This window comes from Lagopus leucura, unplaced genomic scaffold (assembly GCF_019238085.1).
Source record: "Lagopus leucura isolate 7727_CA_CO unplaced genomic scaffold, USGS_WTPT01 Super-Scaffold_73, whole genome shotgun sequence".
NCBI lineage: Eukaryota > Metazoa > Chordata > Aves > Galliformes > Phasianidae > Lagopus > Lagopus leucura.
Window position 1 is genome coordinate 48,127,568 of NW_024962252.1, and position 14,984 is coordinate 48,142,551.

At 39.0% G+C, this 14,984-nt stretch overlaps 1 long non-coding RNA gene across 2 annotated transcripts; it reads right to left on the bottom strand.

Annotated features, from left to right (window-relative positions):
- Positions 1-1,593: 1,593 nt before the first annotated feature.
- On the bottom strand, positions 1,594-10,547 carry LOC122190731. 2 transcript variants are annotated; one of them, XR_006182206.1, is made up of 5 exons: positions 10,311-10,547; positions 10,032-10,217; positions 8,891-8,999; positions 7,185-7,515; positions 1,594-3,516 (listed from the first exon to the last, which is right to left on the bottom strand). It is a non-coding gene; the product is annotated as an uncharacterized LOC122190731 (long non-coding RNA). The 2 variants fall into 2 exon arrangements; XR_006182208.1 differs by lacking the exon at positions 8,891-8,999.
- Positions 10,548-14,984: the final 4,437 nt, after the last annotated feature.

Consider the following 14,984-nt stretch of genomic DNA (forward strand, 5'->3'; position numbering starts at 1 on the left):
ATGATCCTAAAGTCCTAGAGAATAATAACAAATATTGCCGATTATCCTCGTGTTTGTCATCAGCTTTACAATACTGAAGCATACCTGCCTCAACTAATTATAAGAGGTATTGTATTCCAAAATATCTGTTCTACAAATGTAGAAAACTCCAAAATGGGAAGAAATTCTCTTTTTTTAATGTAAAGTAAAAGCAGAATTATTCAGCATAGATGACTTTATGAAAAAACTGATCTTTTGGTGCTGATGGTAACTCAAAAGCTGATTTTCATCTGTCCTTACAGGTGAAACTGTACAACACATACAGTTCAGCACATGGCCAACCCATTTTGTCAGCAGATGTTGGTGGGGACTACAACTCTCCCCTCATCAGTAAATTGTTATTACCAACCGAGAAGAAGATGAGTAAGGTTTGACAATACCAAATCTGGGATTGCCACCATAGTCTGCATTGAATCTATGTTTCCCTTGGCACTGGAGCACTGCACAGGTTTCACATATGAATGCACTCCTTGGCCGATCCAGTTCCTGCTCCAAGGTACAACCCAGAGGAAGTAAGTCATACTCTTTCTTTTCCCTTGTTCCCCGTTCTTTCACAAAGATAGTCCATGGCTCCTTAGAAGGACAAGAACAGGATGTTCAAGGATGCAAGTATCCCTATAGCACAGCAGACAAGGTTTGTTTTGCGTGTGTATGTGACAGTGAGTTTTGGTTTGTTTTGTCTGGGTTAAAGCGCATTAATCTTGAAATTGAAGTAAGTAACCTTCCACAAATACTGTGAGGACTATCAGCAAAGAAAGTAGACAAATTCCAAGGTTGAAGTTTCTAACATAGACTTCAGCTTTGCATGCATGCTTTGATATCTTTTATCTCAAGGCAAGTCTGTCTTGATATTGTCATCCTTTACAGGCAGGAAAAATGAGGACCAGAATGAAGAAACAGCCAGCCAAGGGAATAAGATAACCAAATAGCAACCAAGGCACCGAAGTCCTAATCTGGTTCGAAGGCTAAAAGACAGCTGTACTTGCCATGGCAAATAAGTTGTTCCACCAGCAAAGCAGGAGTAGTTACCTGATACTTATACAGATAATCTGATATACTGTATACATCTAATATATATAAAATAACAGCTTGAGTGAAAAACATGCCTTTAACCAGGGTGTTCCTACCTACTTGAAATTCAAGAAATATGTAACTAGATCTTCCCTGTGGGTTTCCTGTGAATAACAGAGGATGCTGAGAGCTGGTCCTACCAGTCACTGAATCCCACAAAGATGTACTTAGCATGCAACCTGCACTTGAAGGGAAGTACTGCCAGCCCTATAGAATCAGAGACTGCAGCAGGTTCGGATGCAATCAGGATCAGAACAGGATTGTTTATTTTTGCTCAGTTGTTCTGAATGTACCATTTGAAATTGCAATGATAAAGTCATAAGTTCAAAAATAGCACCATAAAACCAAAATGGGTAACAGAAATACCCTGATAACAGAACAGAAACTGAAAATCAATGTATAAAGTGTATATAATATCCATATTCTTCACGATTCACATCAGAAAGAGTTCGTTTTTATGTTTGGAGATAAAAATTAATGGGAGAGCACTAAAATACTCAATACTGGAGAAAATGTAATACCTCTCAAAACTATTGAGGACATTCCAGAAAACTAGCAGTACCTTTCTTTATCACCTTAATAGCCATGTTTCAAATTAAAAGTCAAAGCATTGAAGTTAAGCATTACTAAGACATGCTAATACAGCACCATTGTAAATGAAAGAGGAAAGATTCCCTATAAACTTAAAAGCTAGATCCTCAGACTTTTCTCAAAGCCCAGGGAAATATTCCAGGAAGGTTAATGCTTTTTTATTTTTTTTGTCTGAATGAGGATTCCAGGATTAACCCCACAGCATGGATGAGAGGAGAATCTCCAGGGAAACAGGGAAATTCTCATTGTAAAGGGAGTGCTGGTAAGGAAGGAATGTATTTTTGAAAGGATTAGCAGTAACTGTTATCCCACATTATTTTAGCGAGAAATGAAAACATCTCAGGACAAATAAAATTGCTAATGCATAACCAGGTAGGAACTAGCACACATTTGTGTTTGATCTCATTTTTACTCACTGATGCAACATTAATTTTATCCCATTACTAAACATTTTTCCATTGAACTGCAAATTCTTTCTGGAAAACTATAGTTTGTATACTGGGCCTTAATAACTGCATGGTCACAAGGTATCTAGAAGATCTTTTGAGAACAAGGGGGAAAAGGCTTCTCAAACAACAAAAAAATGGACCCTAAAGGCTGAAATATTTCAGATCAAATCTTTATTCAGCATTGTCATGTAATCATCATAAAGAAAAATATCATACCAAGTAACTACAGACTGGATTACATGAGCTACACAAAGTCATCCTTTGCCCTATTCTATTCTGGTAAGCTCCCACTTGGATGGTGGCAGCCAGGATTATGTGTAACCTTCATGAAGGGTGTGAAAAATTGCAGCTGAAAGCTGCATACATGGAATCAAATTACAAGTACAGCCCAACTTCACACACACTAGTATAAATCAGGAGGTACTAGGCTAAAGGCAGTGGAATTATGCTGCTGTAAAGACCATGAAAATGATGTGCAAGATCCTTAATCTAATCAATTTTAATGTAACACATGGTAATGTCAAGATTTATTTTGAGCACATTAGTTTTTTTGTTCTGTTCTCTTCAGGATTTTGTAACGAAAACAGTATCACCACTTCATTATTTTGGCACCTGAGAAGTGTAAGAGGATGGAAAATAATATTAGCCACAAGGAAAAGAAGTTGATTTGATGCCCCTAAATCGTTATTTATGCTCAGAGGTGAAAGGTTTGGAGATCTATATAATTGCTTAATAAAATAGTTTCTCTGACTTCTGCAGCTAACAGTTCTACATCATTTTCTTTTTTTAACTGGCTAATTTTGTACATGGTAAGTGTATTAATTATGAACAGAACTAAAGGGCTAATCTAAATCTTTGATCTTTTCTGTGCCCCAGTTTCCCATTTGTAACACAGAGATCACATTTTTCTCACCCCAGAAGTCTGCTGGGTGATTAGTTCATTAACATTTGTAGGGTGCTTTGCATATCCTCAAGTTATTAAATTAGATCATAGCTGATACTCCAATCCTTATTTTAGAAATTAATTTCCACATATTGGACTTCTGATAGGAAAAAAAATTACTCAGAAAACAGGGTTTTATTTCTAGATAAGCATATTCATCCAGCACAACTGTCCGTACTGAAATCCAGCAATATTTCTCCCAGAAGTCTCAGCAGGAACAGGATCAGCTCCCACTTTCTCTCCTTGTCTCTGGGTTGCCTAACTCTTACCAACACAACAGACACCTTCCAATACGTACCTTTATTGCTGCACTTGCATCCTATCTTGAGGGAAATTGCTCACCCAACACTTTCCAAAAAGCCAGGCTGCCCGTTTGTACATCTCTTGACATCTTTTTTTCCGTACAGGAGCATTTAGACATTTCTAAGGCGGGCAGTAGACCAGCTTTAAGTCAATTTACATATTGAGAAGGACCTTCTATTGCCCTCTACCCAAGGGAAAATGAAAATGCACAGGCTACCACTCTGCGTAAGTGTTACAGAGTACTACACTTGGAAGTGCCTACATTTAACACTTTTAGAAGAAACAGTGGTATTTTCCTGTTCAATCCACTTTTGAAGAAAAACGTTGGATCCAGGTGAACAGAGCAGGAAAAAGATAAGCCAGGAACTAATAAAGAAATGCTTATTCAGCTCAGCATGAAGACAAGGCCAAGATGAACTGAGACTTCTGAAGTAATAGACAATGAAATCCTAGGCTCAAATAATGAACAAATTAACTGGTAATATTTGCTTGTATGTAAGTACCCTGTGTACTAGGAAAAAGGTATTTGAAAATGTGAGGCAATGACCACTAATTCATCAAGGCCATCTGGGCAGGGTTTCATCATTTTCAAACTATCAATGGCTTAAAGCCAGGACAACATTACTTATCATGATTACATTATTCATATGCCCAAAGTTGATAAGGACGAACAAAGAAGACTTTTCTATGAAAACAACTGTTATGCTCTTTCTTGAATTGTGCAATATTTCACTATTTTTCATATAATGTATGGCAACTGTGGCTTTACATTTGTATTCTAGCACGTCTCCTGATATCCTACTGTTTCTATATGCAATACCAAAAGAAGCAATCATTAACTTCAGGATATTATTTTATATGCCAGATTATGACTGTCATTCTTTATTGGCACAGACTATTGAAGAGGCACCTCAACTCAGTGAAATTGAAGATTTTGTCTTAAGGCATAATAGTATCTCTGAGACTTCACTGTTTGACTCCAATGAGATATTTAGGCACATACTTGAATTAAAACATTCAAACTTTCCTCTGAGGTCAGTCAGAATATTGTTCAGAAATAAATTTGTGGTTAACTCAGTATACAAACTTATTTTCCTAATACAATATAGCTGCTATGGCAACAATCAGTAGCGCAGTGCTCCTGGTGAAAGGCAGTGTGCTTTGATTGTTAAATGAAGACTCAAAGCTTCAGAATTAAGTTGTTTTAGTAAGAGCTAATGCTCCTTCTGTTTGCTCAGCAAACTGCACCGAGTCTTTATTAGCTCTGATAAGCAGCACAAAAGCAGTGAGTCTACAGCATGCTCTAACAAACAGCTTAGCACTGCAGAATAAACAAGAGATTGCCTTCCTGTACACTAGCCCAAAGATGACACAATGGGGCAGATACTTATGATACAAATCTACCATCTTTACCTTGGTAAGGAAATCTCATCCCCTTTGAAACTTAACACCTAATAGACTGTATTGTGCAAATGTTAATGACAATCAGGTTATCTAATTCATCCTTATAAGCCTATAGTTTACTGCATGTGCACAACATGAATTCAGTTTCTATCAGAGCCCTGTGGAACAAAAATAGCATCATCTTGTCCAATGAAACCAGAGAAGTAACCTCAGCTAGCCAGAAGAAAAAAAAAAAAATAGGTATGTGGGAAAGAATAAATGAAAAATACTGTTGAATAGGAGAGAAGAAGTTATTGTCTGGCTTGAATGTCACTGGCAAGCTTACATCATACAAAGATTATTTCACTGTATTCAGAAATCTCAGCCTTTCTAAATTGCTTCCTTCAGAAATGCTCAAATTCCAGAAATGCTACATTTTTCTGGAATTTGGAAGGAAAACTCTTCCTCAGTAGAGTGTCTCTATTACTGAGCTGGAGTGTGTTTGGGCTTTTGCACTTTCCAACTATCTCATCCCTTTCAGTGACCATGCCTGGTAGAAGAGTATCAGATGTCTTTCCTTGACACCCAACAGCAAGAAATATACCAAGAGTATAGCTGGAAAAAATAGTATGCACTGTAAAGAGTCTTTTCCTAGGTGGATCAGTATTTTCTTCAGTGATTTCCATGTAGAAGAAAATATCCTTTTTAATAATATAAAATAAATAAGTAAAAAGACTGAACCATTTTAATAACTCTACTTCACAGTGGTTCCAAAACACCAGTTTAACTCTTCTGAACTAAGCTATCTTTGAAAGCCTTCAAATGGGCACACATGAGTGGAAAACTGTTTTAGCTCTGCTAACGAAACATACTCTTTTAAATCAATTTTAACTTGTAGTCTTCCTCTGTTTTCAGCAGATAAAATGTCTACTGCTTTTTCCCTACATTCCTCTTTCATACTGCTGTGCTTCTTTTACTTACAGTATATAAGCTTGCCTTTCTCCAGCCAATCTGTAAGCCTGATAGTCCAGAGTCCAATTCTATACTAGTGAAGTCTTATATGACTGTATCATATATCTTCCCCTGAAATGACACTAGTTTAATTCTCATCTCATCCAGGGGAGGCTGGGGTAAAAAAAAAAAAAAAAAAAAAAAAAAAGCCACCACATAATAAAATTATGATTTTTCACTTAGAGGTTACAGGCAATTTTCCGAAACTATGGTGTTTCAAATTATATCACATCTGGATCTGTTCTAAAACCAAACTAAAACTTCAGGGACATGGTCCCCCATGGAAGCAACTTTCCTGCTAGAGTTTCAGTACTTCTATTTCAAATTTGCAGAGGCAAATTAAAGGGTACAGGAATAACGTGATAAAAATCTAAGAAGAAAAGTTTTGGACACTAGAATATGGTTGAAGAAATTGTTGAGTTTTAGGTAACTATTTTAAATTTCTAATTATTTATGATTTTAAAACATTGTCTTTCACTGTCTTTAGCAGAGGACACTGATTCCAGTGGTCTGATGAAGATCAGTGGGATACGAGATGGAAACATGTATCTTCTCTTTATCCAGATAAAAATCAGAGAATTCTTTGCTTGGAAAACACCTTTGGTAGCAGCACAGGAAAGACTCAGAACATAATTTTTCATAGATCATGGGTTAAAGTTAAGGGGGCTCTCCAGCCATACACTTAGCACAGTTTAAATGGGCATATACAACCACAATGAAAACTTAGTGTTCCCTTTTGTTTTAACATTAACCATTAACATCAATCAACTTCTACAGAAGTAGCAGAACTGTTTCATCCCTTCTTTTTTTTTTTTTTTTGTATAAACACTATATTTATACACATGTAAATTTGAACAAAGAAAATTGAATAAGAACAACATATAACTTAATACAAGACTGAAAGAAAATGATATCTTCCCTCTCCCAATAAGTTTTACTTAACTATCAACACATTTTGTTCAAGAAGTTTTCTCTTTGCAGTTCAACACTACCAAAATATCCCATAATCTTAGGTCTCCCCTCTCACTTACTTACTGCCAAAGAAGCTTATAAATATCAGAATATATGCTTGCTCAAGCAATAATCTGTAACACGCACAACACTGCAAATGCTTTTACAGGTAAAAATTTTTGTGGTGCTTGAGTGGTACCAAATGGTCTTAATTCTGCAAACTAAGGAAAAGTATTCCTTGAATAAACATCAATCAGGCAGAAAGAAAAATTCATTGCTGGTTCACAAATCTGTGAAAGTTGGGATGCAGAGGAGATCTCTGCTGGGGAGCTCCCCCTGCCTCCTCCCATCCCACACAAATCAGTCAGCTCTACGTGTCCTTCATGGCTGAATTTATATTTAGAAGTTAATAAAGAATAAAAAATAGCAAATCATACACTCACTCTGTTTTAGGGAAACCAATGTGCTAGTCAACGGAAGATATAAATAATCCAGTGACACAACAAAATGCCTCATCCGGTGGCTGCAGTACAAACTGCTGTCCAGTGGCCAGCAGATCTGCTGAATGTACTTCATTAATCTCTTTTCCAAAGCAATGGATTCTTTTTCTGGGAGCTAGCCCAGTTCACTGAGGAGTCATTTTTTCCCCCATCAGCTGAGATCAGTCACCAGCAAGTCATTGCTTTCAGTCTGGCCTGTATTCTTCACTTGTGGCTGAGGCTTTCTAATAGCGATGCTGTAGCTGGCCTGCAGGAAACACCTCCTATTCATAGTCTGGGCAGGGCAGAGGAAGAAGAGAGCAGGCAATCAGATACACAGTGATCGGAAAAGTGTGATCTTCCCTTCCCTTGATAATAACACCATTTTCTCCTTTCAGCTTTAACATTTCAAAAACCATTCAAGAAGTCACGCAAAGACCTACAGTCCTGCACTGTGGAAGCATGGTAACTCCCTGCTCCCAGATGCCTACTCCCTAAGCAAAACCTGTGGTCCTGAGTATACATTAATAGTCTAGAGAAACTGAACAAAACTACTCAGCACAGGAGAAGAGCCGGTCTGGATTCCTACTCTGACAACTGCAGAGATTTCTGTTAAAAAGTGCATTTATGTCCAGTTAGATATGTGCAGTCCTAGGAGCAAGAAAATCAGAGTTCTGTGCACTGAGCTCTACTGCTCTGTCACAGTTTACCTTTAGGAAACACGAGTAAATTAAAATTTTATCAGGGACATTCATACATTTTTTGTATAATTTTCTTTTAAGATATAAGTATAAAGTAGCAGTACTTCTAGGCACGCAAAGAAGGTTTGAGGGACCTGGAATACTTCGATGTTAAATGCAGAGAGGACAGTGAGCCTTTGGAGACTACAGGTTTACATGGTAGCTAAGCAGGTATTTGCAAAAGGTGATGTAAGAAGCTGCTAGAATTAACATCTTGCCTTGTCCATCTAAAGCCTTTGATGAGTATGAACCTGTGAGTCCATTCAGCTTCAAAAGTGCCAGCAGGCACAAAAGTCTAAGTCAGGGCATTAAAAGGAGTGCTTGCATCCTGGTTGGACCCTTTCTGTTCTACCCCAAAGAACATAGATGAGCCAGCATGGCAGCGTAAGCTAAGGAAACTCTGCCAAAAGGTACCATCTGTGGTTCAAACTCCTACCACCCCATACATGACTGAAGGTGGATGGGGACACAGTAAAATATGATGGGCTTGTAGGAAAGCAATATTCATATTTACTGGGTTTTATTACTGGATTATAGGATAAATGTGCTTATTATGAGACAGGCTTGTGTTCCCAGGGAGCCTCTCAATAGGGTAGAAAAAAATCAGGGATTTTGTTTACTTACAAGCTGCTACCTCTGAACTCTCAGAGGAGCTAAAGCAGCATGAAATGAGGCCCAGAGTATTCTGGAAAATTGCCAGATAGTGGGATTTGAGGAAAAGTACAAGTGTTTATACGCACACTTCAGTGGTTAACCACCATCACAAGTTCTAGCAAAAGATACAGTGTTTCAGGTGTTAAAGCAGTTTCCTTTTCAAAAAGTAGACTGCAAAGACCCTAGTACAATCATGCTGTATAGAATGATTGCCTGTGTGCCCATGTAATTCCTATCACAGTGACAAAAGAGATTTTCTTTTGCCTTCCCAAGTACCTCAGAGCTAGTCACAGGCTGCAGAGCCTTCTGTTGGCCATGCTACTGAAGCAGGCGTGGACCACAGCAGCGTCGTAAGCCAAAAACTGATGCTGTCTGGTGTCTTTCTCTAGAGTAAAACAAAGTGGATAAGGTAGACAACTGGTTCTTGGCAACAACACAACTGCTGGTGCTTTTCCTGGCAGTTTCTGTCCACACTGAGAATGAATTTCTTCTCTCCAGCCCTAGCATGGCAGAGAGGAGGCCCTGCAGTTGAAGTCATGGCCTGATCTGCCTCCATTTGCAGGAGAGCACATTCAGATCCCCCAGGATGTTAGCTTTGCCAGCATTTCTTTGTAACCACTCCACATCTTACTCAGAATTATGGGTGGAGGAAACATTTTACAATAGAAAGTACCACCCTAAAAATAGCATAGAGCAATACATCTTGAATTACACAGAACAAGAGCAGTGCCCCTTTGGAAACTGTAATTTCAAGGTAATCAGGGTGTTGTTGAGGAAGGAGTCTATGACCCTACTCACATTTCTTCTCAAGAACAGATGGGAACATATCACGAATAAGTTGCCACCAAGTAGAGCCACTCCTCATTCCCGTACTGCCACCTCTGCCTTACAACAATGGGACAAAGAGCAGTTGCGGCCACAGCCACCCAGTTTAAGGAGCTGACAGCCCTTTTATCACTGTGAACCTGTGACAGGGGGACAGTGGTGCCAAGAGGCAGAAATAGAACATTCCTTTTATCACACAAAGCAGAATGGGCTTTGTGCTGCACAATGAGGTGCCAAAAGGTCCACCAGCAGGATGGGGAGATTCCCCTCACCTCTTGCAAAGCTCATCACTTAGTTTTGACGTTTACAAGAAGTGCAGGGAAAGGTTTCTCATTTCCATGTTTGGCAATGTGACCCCCACCTCCCAGTTCAGGACACAGTATTTAGAAAGATTACCCTGCACTGAATATATCCTGAGGAAAGGCTGAAGAGCTGTGCTTTCTGGCCGTTGCCTGAAAACATGAACTGCATTAACCTTGTGGAAGCAAAGGGGAAAATGAGGCAGACATTGATCTTGCAAATACTGCCACCTTTAAGCAATACTTTGGTCACAACATCTAATGACTGTCTTTATACTTTTGTCCCCACTCACCTGCAGTGGAGAATTATCACTCAGTGAAGAGCTAAAAGCTGGAGCTGCAGATTTAATTTGTGCTCAGCCAAACTTCGTATAGTGATGATCGAAGGAAAAGTAATGAGAATAGGCTGAGTGCCTCCAGTTCTGTGGGGTCAGTCTGAGTTATGGGATTCTGTTCCTTCAATCATAGCAGCACTGTCCCTAGCAGTAGAGAGACATCCATTAATGTTGGAGGAAGACAAGACTGCAAAGTCCTCCCTAGAACTGGAGAATACTTTCCTCCTTTACACTTACCCATTAAAAATGTATAAATACAGATCAGTCTCCCATACATAGAAATAAGAGTTACTCTCATTCTTATCATTTCAAATGGAGGTCTTTTCCATTCTGTATGGTCTGCAGGCTCAGAAATGAAACCTCTATGTGTCAGGTAATCATGTGTGTAGCCAAGTCTCAGTGATCCATGTGGGCTGCTTCTGACGAGATATTGTGATTCTATCCTACTTTCAAAATATTACAAACTGCTCAGTGCCACCTACAAAAAGAAAACAGATTTCACACAAGGTCTGTGAAACACTGAGCAACTTCCAGGCCAGATAAGAGAGCACGATCCTGATTTGGCATGCCTAAATCTCCTGCTGTTCTAACCAGGAAGGGATTAGTCCACGCACAGTCACTGCTTTGAGGACAATCTCATTTCTTAAATTTAACCAGGAGAACAACTAAGTAGTGTAATACTATGAATTAGTCACCAAAATTATCTGACTTAGATTCAAGGAAAAGAGCTTTTTCAAAAGCAATCAAAATCTGACAGTATCCCTATGGCAGTTCTGTGAAGTATAAATCCAGCCCTTAGTGGCTGCTTCCTTAAGCAAAATAAACAGCACCACTAAAGGCATTGAAGTTCAACTGAAAATTCAATACACCTCAGAATATTGCTATGTTGCTGTGGATTTCAGAGATTTTTCTGTCCCAGGCCTGGAAGTAAGTCAGCTGTTACTTTTTCTCTGTATTCAGGTAATACTTTACTGTTGATTTGAACACTTTCAAAGGCAAAAATTACCAAAACCTGCAAAACCTTTATTTCCTTTTTTTTTTTTTTTTTTTTTTTTGTAATTTTTCTTCTGAGTTTCCTCACAGTCTAACTCTCACTACTCACTTAAATTCTGTCTTCTTTACATCTATGAATGCGCATAAATACTGTTACCTGTGCTTTATGGTTTTGAGGTACAAATAGACCTACAAGAACCACCTGTAGCAAAAAAAGAGCTACCCAGATAGAGCCTAAATTAAAGAAGTTTGTCCTCCCAATAATACACACCGAAAGCTTTCACTCTTGCTTTTCATATCTCAGCTCCACTTCAACTCATACATATCAGAGGCACAGCAACCAAGGTAACAACTCAGCCCTGAGTTCCAGCAGTGAGCATTTTCCAGGGTGCTTGGTGTCACATAAATCACATTACAACCAAAGGAAGAAATGAGCAGGATTACCTAAGATGGAATTCTTCAGCCTCCCCCTCCAAAGAGATCGTCTTCTCTGATGAGGCTACCCAAGCCCTTCAGGATAGGGCTGCACAAGGCAAAAAACCAGCCTTGCTAGCCTTTGAAGAGTATGTCTTGCAGGTATTAAATTATATTCTGTCTGTAAATTGCTTTGGCAGCAAACTGAAAAGTGCTTCACACTTCTAGATGTAAAATGTGCAAAGAGGCTTAATTAGCTAAATTTGATATACTGCTTTGAAGACGGGAAGTCCTCTGAATGAAGTTCAAAAAGCAGATAACCAGTATTCATCTTTTCTGGTATAAAAGCAGGTAGATGTTACAGAGAAAAAGTATGCCAGAAAAAAATATATAGTCCAATCATAGGATTATTCATCAAAGTTTTACTTGAAACCTCGGGGATTCTTTAGAAGCTGGTATTTCTGAGCTGTATCTCAGTTGGAGATGAGATTTCACTATGTATCGTTGACAGGCAATTCAAATGGGACATTAGAGTAAATACTGCTAGAACACAATGACATTTTCTTCCACATTCCAGTCTTACAATTTTGGTGTTTAAATATAGAATATTTCCAACTGCTTCCTCAGAAAGTGATCCTTTTTTCTGTCCAAGAGTATAAAAGCCCAGCTAAAAATGCTGTTTCTGAAGCACGACTATACTCATTAAATAATTTATATCAGTAACTAACACTAGTGAGAAATCATACCTTGTAGCAAAACAGCAAGAGAATTTAAATGCACTGCTCATTACCAAATATTAAGAGGAAGAGAAAGATTAAGTACAGGTTAAAAATAGACAGAAATGCACCCTCTTGCTGATTTTTTTTTAATATTGTATGGAACATTCTAACCTTCATGTCCAAACTCCATAAACTGCAGTAATTTAGCCAAACCTCACAAAGAGCTAGTGGAGATGTACTTTTCTGCTCAGTGATCAGAAACCATGTCCCTCAGGCAAAGTACAAGATATAATGATTAGCAAAGCATGTGCCTACCTTCCCTACCTCTTATTCCTACTGACCTGGTTCTGATCCCACCAGGGACAGAGATATTGATTAGGCCCTGGAAGGAAAAGAAAAGGGAATCATAGGGAGGAGGACTGAAGAACAGGACTGAAACATTAACTGATCACAAGTGAACATCAGTGTATGTCAGCTGAGAGGAATGTGACCTCCTCTGGCCCTTATTCTTAAAATAAGGGAAATGAATTATTTAGATGAGCTTTCAGTACTAAGCACTACAAATAAACAACACGTTGTGCTCTAAAGAGCTCACAAATCAAAACTATTTCTTTCGGGTTGTTCATGGAAAGAACTTGATCAGGAAGGCAAAGTCTCAGACCAGGGCAAGATTATCTTTAGAAGCACATGAATCAATCTACTCACCCTTCTTACCAAAGCACTACTGTACAAATGCTACATATCTAGAGGCTCATGCATACATACACATTTATTGTTTAAAAGCAAAGCAAAGGTTTCAAAGCATTTGAAAGAAAGCCATCTGAAGCTTCCCACAGGAATTAAGTGATTGAGAAGAATTACAGAGTACCAATAGAACAAATTCCTGTTAGAACAGTCGAAAAATGTGTGCATATGGCTGTTGCAGGATACTGTTTTTCACTCATGACATATGATTCAAGTCACAAATAAGTGGAAAAGACACACATGATGCTCAAAAGAAATCTGCACTGTGCATGTGAAGAAGCAGAGCTGACATCTGAGTACTGAGTTCCCATCTGGAGTACTGCATCCAAGTCTCGTGTCCCCAATACAAGAAAGGGAGCTGTTGGAGAGGGTCCATAAAAGGGCCACAGAGATGATTACAGGGCTGGAGCACCTCCCCTACAAAGACAGGCTGAGGGAGCTGGGCTTGTTCAGCCTGAAGAAAAGAAGGCTGGCTATGGGGTGACCTGATAGCAGCCTTTCAGTACCTAAAGGGAGCTTAAAACAGGAGGAGAGTCAACTCTTTGAAAGGGTAGATAATGGCAGGACAAGGGGAAATGGTTTTAAGTTGAGAAAGGGAAGATTTAGGTTGAATATTGGGGAGAAGTTCTTTACTACGAGAGTGATGAGGTGCTGGAACAGGCTGCACAAAGAGGTTGTGGATGCCCTGTCCTTGGAGGTGTTCAAGGTCAGGTTGGATGGGGCCCTGGGCAGCCTGGTCTAGAATTAAATACGGAGATTGGAGGCCCTGCCTGTGGTTGGGGGGTTGGAGCTTCATGATCCTTGAGGTCCGTTCCAACACAAGCATTCTATGATTCCATGATCTGAAAAAAATATTGTTAGCTTACTGAAGGAATATACTTATGGGCTACAAAACTATCCCTTCTCCTCCTCTCAGAGGTCTTGCAATTCTGGTAAGAAAACAGCACAGGAAGGAGACAACTTCCTAATCAAATTTCCACTACTATCTTATCATAGTTACTCAGTGTCCTCTACATGGCTCCAGTATCTCTGTGTAAAAAGGTTACTGAATACAGCCATTAAGAAGGACTGAAGTTATCTACCCTCAACTAACAAGTAGTCATGTGAAAACATGGATATTTCAGCACAAGAATCCCAAACAGAATCCAAGGTTTACATTCAGCTGTTTCTATCAACAAATATTTTGGCATTCCTCCTGAGTACAAAAGCTTGCGTTTTCAGCAGGTAAACACAATCACTCACTCAAGCCAAGTCACTACAGAGAAGTTCATTTTTAAAATTTAAGGCCAGATTAGGAAATGTTTTTTTTTTTAATTTCCGTTTTATTAAATAAACACTTGAAAATGTTATTTTGCAGCTGCAGAAAATGCTACTTCTGCCTGACTTTTGCATGGAGAGAGCCAAAACTGAAGAAAAAAACCAAATCTCTCTGTAGCAGAGGGTAGGCTGGCACTGTAATATGCAGTGTTCCCAAAGGAGAAGAAAATTCAATTACTAAAATGGCAGTATAATTTTTATGTTATTATTTTAGGAACTTGGAGTTAATTGAACAAGTTGAGCACTTTGTGAATGAATGTGCCCTTACTTCTCCATAGTAAATGGTCCGTAATTGCTTTCATTTCTCTGAAACCAGGAGATAGCTCTTCTTAGCCTTATTCTGATAGACGCCTTTTGCTCCCACGGGGACTTGCATAGGCCGCATCATTATAGTAATTGAGTGCTTCACAGTGCCTCTCATACACAGAGAAATGTTCTTCTTTCAACTTGCACATAACTTTGAAGAGCTCCACACGCCTACACATCTGCAGTGATGTTGCACAAGTACTTACATCTTATGCAGTTTAGCATCTCTCCATCTCTCTAAACAACATGCTCCTAAGAGGTCATAGCACATTCAAAGCTTAGGCAGCCTTGTGCTTCCTTCCATGGAAGCATTTATGCATTCTTGGAAATGATTAAGCCACCGCGTGCCAGAAAGAGACATCATTAGCCAGACTCTGCTCTGGTGAATTCACTTGCTGAAGAGAGAGGAAGTCTGCAA